The sequence below is a fragment of the Alnus glutinosa genome, chromosome 13 (genome assembly GCF_958979055.1).
Source record: "Alnus glutinosa chromosome 13, dhAlnGlut1.1, whole genome shotgun sequence".
In the NCBI taxonomy this organism is placed as follows: Eukaryota; Viridiplantae; Streptophyta; class Magnoliopsida; order Fagales; family Betulaceae; genus Alnus; species Alnus glutinosa.
Genome location: NC_084898.1, coordinates 6998905 through 7011025, shown reverse-complemented (window position 1 = coordinate 7011025; position 12121 = coordinate 6998905). Strand labels below are relative to the sequence as shown.

At 37.2% G+C, this 12121-nt stretch overlaps 2 protein-coding genes and 1 long non-coding RNA gene across 3 annotated transcripts in view; 2 read left to right on the top strand and 1 right to left on the bottom strand.

Moving 5' to 3' along the window:
- Positions 1 to 5878, bottom strand: part of LOC133853763 (uncharacterized) — a 57341-nt gene extending 51463 nt beyond the window's left edge. Inside the window, exons 1-3 of the long non-coding RNA XR_009896733.1 lie at positions 5364 to 5878; positions 3322 to 3420; positions 1671 to 2045 (exon numbers count right to left, since the gene is read on the bottom strand). This is a non-coding gene — a long non-coding RNA (uncharacterized LOC133853763). The remainder of the gene's footprint in view (positions 1 to 1670; positions 2046 to 3321; positions 3421 to 5363) is intronic.
- LOC133853762 (cation/H(+) antiporter 18-like) overlaps positions 1 to 12121 on the top strand; it is a 72734-nt gene that overhangs the window by 9552 nt on the left and 51061 nt on the right. The gene's annotated exons all lie outside the window — the stretch shown is intronic.
- The window catches only part of LOC133853761 (cation/H(+) antiporter 18-like), a 33157-nt gene that overhangs the window by 9572 nt on the left and 11464 nt on the right, over positions 1 to 12121 (top strand). The window lies entirely within an intron of this gene.

Here is a 12121-nt window from a genome sequence, read left to right as displayed (position 1 = left end):
TGTTAAGAGTAACTGCTCTGAACTGGGGCCAGTAGGCAGCCTGTTGACTTCCCCGGATTTCTCAACTTCAGCGTCTGTGCTGGTGGTGCAACAGTATCATAGCTAGAGAGTTTTTACTCCATTGTCTTCGAGGAGGGTGTTGCCTGAGGAATTTTCTGCTGTGTTGCCTGAGGAAGATTTAGAATCCAAGTGATTGGCTCTCTTTGGCCAAATAATGAGTTGCCTGGATAGCAAACAAATAGTGATGAAATTTTTATTTGGATTTCTTTGTATACTTGTATGATGATTGTTGTTGACCAAAAGGTTATCAGACATTAAATTGTCACAGATTACACTTTTGCAGGTCTTTGATCTAGATATCTCACCTACTTTCTTTTTTGTCTTTTGGCCTTTAACAAGTCGTTTACCTCATGAGGTTCCAAAGAAATGGGCAAACTAAATGGCTAATTCAAGAATTCTCTTCATAATTTTCCCTAATAATTGTAAATGATTGTAGTATCTCTATTATTAAGAAATAGTATGTAATAATTGCATGATTGTCTTCTTTTTAATACTAGGTGATTCTCCCATAATTATGTAATAAATTCATTTCTAAAATAAGCTACAATCCCCTCTATAAAAGGATGTAGGTGCCGTATGAAACCATCAATTGCTTTATACAACATTTACAGGTTGATCCTCTGAAGTGATCAATTGGAGGTCCGATCCTCTTGAAGTGGTTTATTTATCCTTTTTTATTTCTTGTGTTTTTATCTGATAAAAACCCTTGAGTTCGATCCTATCATAGCAGTTCGATTTTCCCGCCCTTTTCTTATTTCAAATTTCATTAAACCAAAAAAAAAAGAGAAAACACCTCATTTGTGGTCGGTTCGTGTTTGAATGGGGATGTGTAAGTCGTGTAGTGGTAGCTGATCAAAGTCGGTGGTGGCTGATCAGCTGGTTCAATTGTATTCAGTTGGGCTATTTCTTTTGTATTGCATCTTGTTTGGGGTTGGGTTTGTAATAGTTAGCAGTTTGGTAATAACCAAGTGAGTAGAAATCTTGTATAAATAAGAGATAACTTTACAAAAGGGTATCGAACTATCGGCCATTTTGAAAAAATGGTACTGAACTTCCAAACGTCTTAAACTAGGGTATCCAAGTTTCCAAACATCTTAATAAAGGGTAATCCATTAGGATTTGCTGTTAAATCCTGCCAAAATTTTCAAAATACCCATGCCTTTTTTTTTTTTTACTTTTAAAGAAAAAAAATTATAAAAGTTTTCAAAGATTTAGACATGAGTATTTTTACAAATTCCGTTAAATTCTGACCAATACCTATATTTTAGCTCTTTTTTTTCTTTTTTTTTTGCTAAAAAATATAATGGATATTTTGAAAATTTTGGTAGGATTTACAGCAAATCCTAATAGATTACCTTTAATTGAGATGTTTGAAAACTTGAATACTTTAGTTTGAAATGTTTGGAAGTTCAGTACCCTTTTTTCAATACCTTTTTGTGAAGTTATCCCTATAAATATTGAAGAGAATGAGTAAGAAGGCAAGCTGAAAGTACCATATTGAATTTCAACCTTCTTCTCCTTATTCTCTTGGAGGGTGACTGTGACGACCCCTTTTTTTTTTTTTTTTTTAATACAAAACGTAAAACGAGTCCTCACAGTGGCACGACTACGTGTCGCTCAGCCAACATATGGCACATGCCCCATAACATGTACCTGATAATCAGAGTATAACATACATCTATCTATGCAGCGGAAAACATAAATCTGAAAAGCGGAAATTACAACTTATACATCTATCACAAGTTAATTACAACAAAGAGCCATTTAATATCTATCTGTTTGAGTCTTATTAACACTATAACAATAATGGCTTAACAAAGAATAAGTGACACAAACGTCACAAGCCATACCAAACCTATAAAATAGTGGACAACCCGTGGTCCGACAATTACAACTGTCGCGGCGAGCTTCAGTCATAACATCTCAAGCACACTGCTACCGACCCATCGACTATACCGAAGTACCTGCAGCCAAAGAAACATCATCTACACGGTTGTGGTGGTATCCACATCCGCATAGGTGAAAGAATGAGTTCACCGCCTTAGTATACCTCATACTAAGACCTCAGTGGTATAAGACTAACTGAGTTTTCACAAAGAACCAACCTCTATTTATTTTTAGTCGTGCGAGTACTATATTAGCCACAATTTACCAATAGCTAATGCAGCAAACACCGACTATTTAGAAAACATTTAAAACATACTATATAGCTGTGAACATATGTAGAAGTTCCAGACATCCCTCCTTGGAAGTTTCTACATATAGACCCCTCTATAATAATACTTTTCACCGGTCGCTTGGACATATGTGCACACGATCACTCCATCACAGATATCACGTATACACATAGGTCTTAAGCAAAGAACATGGCATCTTACTCTTCCATACTAGGATAACATCCTTCAACAAAACACTCGCAACACCATCTCTAATCGTATTCCAGCTTCGTGCCTTGACGTCAGTAGATCATGAGAGTACTAGAGTTAAACTCAATCATGCTAACACGTCTTTCCTGATGAACAAGAACAGTCAACCTTCCTACTCATATACATGCCATTACTCGCACCTGGGTAGTCATGTATCCATGTACTTTCAAGTTCAATGTATGCTATTAACACATGTGACCATCCGATAAAAATATACATAAGATCTTTTTCATGAAGACTCTTATGCATACTAATACGTCTAGCAAAACTACTCATAACATAAAAACATCTCTCACAAAACAATGCTATATATGCTATGCATGCCTCAATGTGTTGCTGATACTGCCTCAATGTGCTGATACTGTTACTCTGCTGATACTGTTCCTCTGATATGTATGCTCTATACTACATGCTCAATGTTCCGTGCTTGACCAGTATATATTTCCTACTGTGTCACGCTGAAATCATGCAGTTGTTAAATCACGTCCTTTTAAAACTAAACAAATCCAGCATTTTACCCAACACTTTGAAATCATTCAAAACTTAGTTTCTTTATCAAATCTGCGCAATTTCAACATGACATGTTCTCAAAAAATTTGCATAATTTAAATCTCAACCACAGAACTTAACACTTTAAATCTAGTCAATACTTTTCACTCTTGCACTATCTCTTAAACATCATTGATATAGTTTAAACATAATCGAAACTAATAAATCATCTCAAAGCATATACATTTCATCATATGGTTGGTTCAGTTTCATAAACAATATATATATTTTTATCAATCCAAATACATATAAAAATATATATTTTCTCAGTGAGTGGAATACCCACCTCGGCTGCATTAGACTCCTGACTCGAACTCCCATTGGATTCCAATTACTCGAACTCTACCTTGGAGAACCCATTGAAGTCTCCAATTACAACACCATCCTGCAAACATTGGTAACATTAGACTATGCTATTGAACCTAAACTTTATGACACATAAACTATCCGCTTGCTCACACGCCACGTCACTCGCTTCGAAAGCTAGCTAGGTATCCTAAACTATTATTAGGCTAATCCTCGGTTTTAGGTTTTTATTATACTTGTTTATTAATTAGAAGGTGCACTTACTATATTATTCGCCTACTTATTATTGTTAAGCCATATTACCATTGTTAATCCCCTTTATAGCTTGTTGCTTATTTACTGAGTTACTAATGTATTTTTAACCCGCATACATGTATGTGTGTACATATATATACATTTATACATATACACACAACGCTTAAACCTAATCTAATGATACACATAATGTTGGTTTGGTAGTTCCTTACATAAGTTATGTCTCTTAAGCTATAATCATTATGTACTCCATTTATTTATTTATTATACTCCTTCACTAACTCTATTTACTTATTTCCTTAATTTATTTCTAGTTTGGTAAATGTTCCGACCATTAACTCATAGAACTTAACGTTTTACACCTACCCATTCATCATATTGTTCTAATTCCCTTATACATTAATTATTCCTCATGCCTATTCTAAAATCCAACCCAACCTAAGCTCATAAACATAACTAAATACCCTACTAGCACTCAAAACCACATAACTATACCTACATAATATTTCATTCCCTATTTCCATCATCTTTATTATTAACACCAAAAGATCTCACATTAACTTTTAACATTAAACATCAACTCCTCATTGGCTTCCCACACCAAGAAACCATCCAACCTAAAGCATGCCAAACAGAATTTTCCACCAATTATAGCCAAGTAAAAATGCCATACAAAACACCTCCAATTTCCATTAACATAATCTCCCTAAACAATCTTCTTGGAAAATCACTCAACCATTAACAATCCATATCACCCATTCGGCCTAGCTAGGAGAAATACCCATAAAACATTACAATCAAAACTAAGAACACACCCATCAACTAGCATTTCAACTCACATGGCCACAACAAAGAGACTAACTAGATCCTTCAAAAATTCAAACATTAAAACACCAACGATCCATCATTTTAACACAAACAACCATGATAGAGAGATATTAATCAAACCTTATTCCATCCCGAATCCACCATTTCTCTTTTACATACAATCGACTATACTTAAAACTCTCAAAATACAAACTCAACACAAATCAACACTAATTCCGGATTCCATCAAGAACTCAATCCATAATTTCAACTAACATCATCAATCGCACCAAAATATCCATCCACATAAAGTCATTTAGCTCATACGAGTCTCAACTTATCAAAACAACTCCAACAAACCAGCTTAACCAATTTCCTTAATTAGAGCACTCCTAATACAAGAATCAGCCCGAAAACCACCCTTCCAAGAGCTCAACTAATCCAAGCAAACTCAAACACTCAATAAGACTCAAAGAACCAAAAGACCATACATCAACACTGCCGTGACCCACAAAACAGCAACCACCGGCCCACAAAACCAAGCCAATCAACCCACACAACTCCATTATCAACTTACTAAAATTTACTCCAAAACATCCCATGAATTTCCCCCAATTTAACTAACCCATTCAACTACAATTTCCACCAAACATCAACTAAATCCAGAATTTCCAGCACCCAATCAACAATTCTAAAATACAAATCCAAAACCTATTTAGAATCATCAATTACCAATATAGAATCACAAAACCTAAATCCCAAGAGACATGGCACAATTCGGCCAACACACTCATTGAAACCCTAGATTTCTTCTATCTAAACCATACCCAAATCCAACCTCATTTTTGATAAGCATTAACCCTAAAATATAACTACAGAAATTACCCAAAAGAAAACCCTAATTCCAACAATCAACAATTAATCTACAAAATTAGCAACTAGGAATTAACAAGAAATTACCTAATAAAATAGAGCTCAAGAACCACAGAAAATCTTCACTGTTTTCGCCGGAAATCCATACCGGGACTGTCGGAGAACTCGCCGGAATTCGACACTGGAGGATCGGCCACGTAGCTCCGTCGGAGGATCCCTGAACAGCCGGATCTCCCTCGGCACTCCCTCTCTGTTTCGCCTCTGCCAGACCCGTCGGGATTCGGGTGAATCGGGTTCAGTTGGGTTGCACGGTCCCTGGGTTCGTGGTTCGGCTCCTGGGTACCGCCGGAGCTCCTCCATCGTCGGAAATCGTGTCTCAGGCTGCTGGTTAGTCTATGGTTCGGTGGGTCGTTCGGGTTATGGGTTTCGCTATGGGATCGTCGGGTTTGAGCTCACGGGTCTCTCCATCTCTGCGTATCACTCTCTCAATCTCTCATATCTCGCAGTTTGCCGTGGGTAGAAGAAGAAATGGGGAAGGCAGTGCAGGAGAAGAGAAGAGGAAAGAAAAGAGAAGAGAGGAAGGGTTCGGGTGATTAGAACAGAGAAGAAGGCAGAAGAATAGAAGAAGAAAGAAGAAGAATATGGGGGTTGTGCGTGAACCAAGGGAGAAGGGAAAATTACTAAAATGCCACTCACCTATATATTTATATATTTATTTATTTTCTTTTACTTTTCTATTTGTTAATTGCAACATTTCCTATTTAATTTTTTCTTGGTCTTTACAGTGACTTCCTCAAAACTGTCAATTCTATTATACCAAATCATTCATTCATCCATTTTATTTTCTTAATTCATTCATATTATGCTCCGTTTGTTTTGACATAAAATGGTTTCCGTCGTAAAATATTTTCGATGAAATCATTTTCAGGAAAAATAATTTTCTAGAAAATGTTTTTCAGCGTTTAGTACGCACAAAAAAATCACGAAAGGGGAAAATGCAATTGTTGCTCGAATTCGGCGACGTCCCGTCGCCGTTATCAGATTCCTGCCGAACATTGCCAGATCCGGTTAGATCCAGCGGGATCCTGGCCATTTTGACCAGAACCGGCCGGATCCCAGCCATTTTGGCCAGATCCGGTCGACTTCTGACCAGTTTCGGCCGGAATCTGGCCCGCCTGCATCCGGCGACGGTGGCCGGAAGTTGCCAGAGTCCAGGGCCGTTAGTATTTCGGTGGCTGAATGTTGCCGGATTCCGGCGCCATCTGGATTCCAACGACCGACCATTGCTAAATTCCGGCAATCGGATATCAAACATGCGTGCAAGGACCAAGAGTTTCATTTCGGAAAATGATTTACAGTTTTTAAAACTATAAATCATTTTCCAAAAATTAAAGAAGCTTTTACGGTCAAACCGAAAATGATTTTCGTTGACCATTATTTTCGCCCCTACCAAACCCCGTAAAATGCCAAAATCATTTTCTAGAAATCATTTTACGCCAAAACAAACGAAGCATTAGTTAATCCCATTAAGCAATTTCACAATTTTCAAATCCATATCCTTACTGTTAACATATCTCCTCGAGGCGGCACACATCTAGCAACCAACCTCGCAACCAATTCTGCACTTCCCATATCAGCAGCCACACTTCCCATATTAGCAGCCGCATATTGTGCTACAGAATATGCACAAGATTTAATTTGCATATCACATTGGACCACATATGGCAGCAACTCTCACATATAGAGTTGCAGAATATGTCAGATTCTGACCAACACATGACAACTAGCCTAGCAATCTAAGATAGAAAGAAATCAACCACATTAGGCAAGATGCATGCAACATTATTCAATTATGGTATGAAACGTGCTCCAAGTCAAATATGATCTCCATGGCAAGATCAATCACCAAGACCAGCGTGCCACTCAAGATCAAATCTACTGTAGAAGGGAAGGATCACATCATGGAATGGAAAGTCCAAGAACTAATCCTGCAAGAGAAAATCAATGCATCAATTGTAATTGATATTGCTCTAAGTTTTCCTTTGGTGTATTTCCAAACCCTACGAAGGTTGTGTATATAAAGCCACTCATCTCTTCATTATAACTTAAGCTATTTGAATATATCAATCCAGAATTTTTCATGGTATTAGAGCTCTTCTAGGCACACGCCAAATTCAATTCAATCCTACCTATGGCTTCATCATCCTCAAACCATGCTCCTACTGCACCTACCTTCACCCCACCTAACACTAGTCAAAATGCTTATCTTAAGATTGATAACAACAATTATCTCATGTGGTTGACTCAAGTCCTTCCTATACTGGGTTACCACGATCTGTTGGGTATCGTTCATGGCTCAAACCGCGCCCTTAGAAATTCATAGTAAGTGATGAACAAAAGGAAGTCCTCAATCCAGAATTCATCATCTGGAACAAGAAGGATCAGTATCTTCTAAGTGTGATCACATCCTCTCCCACTGAAAGTGTTTTAGCCACTGTCTATGGGGTGCACACATCCAAATAGGCATGGACATCCTTGGCAACCAAGTTTACCTCACAATCCAAGTCAAGAATATCCATCTGAAGAAACAATTGCAGACACTATCTCAAGGACCAAAGCCCTGCTTCGAAGTTCTGCAAACTACCAAAAGCTTGGCAGATCAATTTACTGCCGCAGGTAATCCTATCACTGATGAAGAATTGATTTCTTTCATAATTAACGGGTCGAATCCACCCTTTACTAGCTCTATCCCCACCTATTCATTAGAAACTTGAGAGAACCAGATCAGTTTTGATGATTTCCAAGAAGAATTGCTCAGTCATGAGATGCTGCTTAACCAACAGCAAACCAAAGCCACCGACAGCTCCACATTTGCTTTGGCTGCACAGAGACCTACCAATTCTCAACTCTCCAAAGGCAAGTGACCACCCACCATCAAGGTATGCCCCTAGAAGCTATCACCAAAGGCCAAGCCATGGATTTCAAGCCAGACCACATTATCATCAACACAATAGGGGCCTTCATCCTTATAACCAACACAATCAGGGCACTCACTTCTCCCAGCAGCATCATCACGGCCCTTCTCAGCCAAACAAGCTTCACAATCAAGAACACTTGCAGCCAAGCCACAGCATCTCTAGCAGACCATCCAATAGACTTTAGCACACGGTACCAAGTAAATAATAAGTATACAATGACAAATAATGACTTAAAAATTAAATAACAAGTGAATGATAGGGAAATACGAGTAATGCTAGAAGTCACTCTTGTATCCCTCCAAAAATGATGTGCCTTTTAAAATCACCATTGATCTTGTGATTGATTACTATTGAATTTTGATCAAGTGGTGATCAACTTTGCCTTTGGTTTCTGTTCTCCTAAATAAAAGAAGTCAATCTCTTTTTAAAATTATTATTAAAAAAATTTCTTTATTTTTTCTTTGACCCAAAAAAAATCAAATCTTATTTCCCATCAATTACTTCTTATTACTATTCAAACAAAAAATTCACAACATACCTCGTTACCAAACACACCCGATATTTAGAATTGTGGTGCATGTTTGAACACTACAACTCAGGTAGCTTATAGAGAGGGGATTGAGAGACTTGCCTATTTCAAGTAGTTTGGGATAAGTCAATTAACTCTGCTAGCTCAAGTTAAAAATAAAAACTGAACTGAAGTTAAGCTATTCAATTACTCTGGATCTAGTCACTTTCTCATAGTAAAACTATGAAAAATGCAAGCCACAACTCTTTTTATTTTTCCCTATTGATCCATTCCATAAGGGAGGGGGAGAGAGAGAGAGAGAGAGATATTCATTTGAAAAAGAAGGGAAGAGTCGTCTGGGTCCTGCCTGAATAATGCATAATAAATAATTGGAGAATCTTGATTAAGGTAATAACAAAGACATATATAATCTTGGCTCTTTTTGTTCATACGTTTTGAAAATATTTTTGGCATAAATATAAAAAAAGTCCTGTGAACCGATAGATGTGATACTACGTCAAACTACCAGTTTCTAAAAAATAAGTCACTTCGTTAGGGTTGGCCGTCAGGGTTGATGGAAAAGTGCCCTTTTTTTTTATTTGTTTTCTCTTTTCTTTTTTTTTTTTCTCACTATAATACTCTTCTTTTGTTAAAAATCCAAAATAAAAATTTAATTAAAAATGCTAAACTAAACTAAGCTAACAAAATAATTTTTTTTTAAAAAAAACAACCCAAAGGGTGGCCGAATTACCCTATGAAGGATTGTGGATAGGCCACCAAAAATAGAAGAGGGGTGGCCAGCAAGCCACTCCCAGCTAGCCCATGAGATCGAGGTGGCCGAATCAGTTTATTACCTTGCATGCATATCGATCTAGCATGTGTAAAATGCAAAATGCGAAACCAATTAATGAGCTATATTATCATACGTTAAAATGCATGATTAATTGATAGACCATGTTTCTTAATTTGTAGCAATGAATCTGTAGAAAATCTTTGTACAAGCAATTATAACTCAATTTAACCCCAAGGGGGTGGCCTAGTGGTTAAAGTTTGAAGCTTCTAGGGGTATTATCCCTTGATGTCTCGAGTTCGAGACTTACTGGGTGCTACGTTTCCTTTGGGGCCAGCCATCCGGATATAGCCCGCGTTTCAAGGCTCCATTCCTATAGTGGCGCTGAGAATGGGGCTAGGAATTAGTCTGCGGATCATAGCTGGGCGTCTACACTCGGAAGCCTACCACTAAAACTTGGCGACGGTGGAGCAATCATGAGGCTTATCTTCCCTCTCATCATAAAGCTCATGTTTTGTTCTATTAAAAACAGCAAACAAAAGACTATAATTTCTAGAACGAAAAGCGCAAGCAAATTAATTGTGTGAATAGGATACTCACTGGTCGTGGTAGGGGACAGAATGGATAGGCAATGTTCATCATCCATCCATTCAAGGTTGTCTTCCTCATGGTATATTCTGGTGGGTTCACATGCTGATGCTAGCTTGTGATGGAGGGAACACGTGAACAGTGGATGGATATTTGGATGAGTAATGTCATCATTAAGCTTATTGACAATGGAAGCACTTTTTAGAAAATTCGATCGATGCACCAAGCTGATATAGATGATGTACAATGTGGAGCCGTCAACTCTAAGGTTTTGTTTGGGGAACCTGATGGAAAAGAAAGTAAAAAAAAAAAAAAAAAAATCTGGTGCAAGCATGCGGATGATAAGTTTGGTTAATGGTATTAATTTTTTCCATCAACAATGTACCGTTAGATCAGAGAAAAGTTTCATCCAATGGTTGCCTTCTGCCACTATCACCTTTATATTTTGTACGCACAACACACAAGCTAAGGCTCCTCTCGGAAGATGAAATTTGCACTGCGTTCGTTTGGTGAACCATGCATGTCGGAAGTTGTTGGGTGTGGGAATGGGGCATCTGTACATTTCGATTTGATGGTATAGATGGGAACGTGGATGCTAAATCCAACATCCAACGGTTCTTACATCACAAGCCGCGTAAGTGTTTTACAAAGAGACAACTTTTTTGAATCTGACGCGTTGGACTTGTAAAATGCAATACTGAGCACGCCTTGTAATTCTAATCGTGCGTTGGAATTCGGATTAGTATCGCTTCAAAGTCTGGTTGAATTTGGGGCAGTATCGGGTTAAATGTGGGTTGTATTCTAAATTCCGAATTTAAAACACCATCCAAATAGGTTTTTGAAATATAATAATAATTTTATTTCAAAAATGGTGACACCCAAACATGCCATAACTCTTCGTCATATGAATAAGAGGGTCATGATTCATCAAAAGAAAATAGAAAAATAGAAGGATAATTAAGGAATGCAAATAATAGACTTTTTTTTTTAAATGAGTAAAACAAGGGAAATGACGGGATTAAGGAGGGTCTTTCTCACTTTTGACTCTGATAGAAAAAAGTGAAAACGAAAGAGAAGTGAGAATGCTTTCATAACAAAGTTGAGAAGCGGCTCATTTGACATTAAGGAAAGGTAATCTCCCAACAACAACAACAAGAATATATAACTCGGTCATGATTTGTAATAACCGCAACCGCAATAACAACTATAAACAATTTCCTCGCCGCAACATCAAAATTCAATTTAATTGATCCAAGCAGGTGGGCAAGACCAAGAGTCTTCCAAAGCTTTATCCGACCAAACCTTATAGTGAATAGCAATAGACATCTGGATGTATGTGGACAATCAAACTTTGCAGATCTGGCACATGCCTATTTATTTATATTGAAAACAAATATATATAAAATTAGTCTAGGTTTCACTTAGCTGCTAATTAACTCTTTGGAAGTTACAAAAAGTGACCGAAAGATATATGTGATAAGCAAAATTAATAAATAGGTCTCTACACTTCACTTCATTTGAAATTTTAACGAAACCTCATAGTGCAACGTCAACATCAATAGTATTGCAACACGTGTTTCTTATAATAAAAAATTTTAAATAAAAAATTTAAAGAAACAAAAAAAAAGAAAAGAAATTTAAGCCCGAATTGGCTAGACGGGATCGCTGGACCACTCCAAGTTTCAGCCAAATCGGGTGGCCACCCCAAATTTTGGATGGAAGTTAGGGGAATGGACCAATTTGTCAATTTTGCTTATCACTGTGAGTTCTCAGTCACTTTTTTGTATCCTAAATAGCTATTTGCAACTTAGTAAAGCCCCAAATATTGATTTTGCATTTTTTTTCTTCTATTTATATAAGAAAAATGCTAAAAACCACACTCTCATCCAATGGGTTGACATGGCTGTGACTATAATTCCTTTGATTTTTTTTAAAAAATAGTTGATACAAGGGTTAATGACACTCCTACATCCGCTCAATG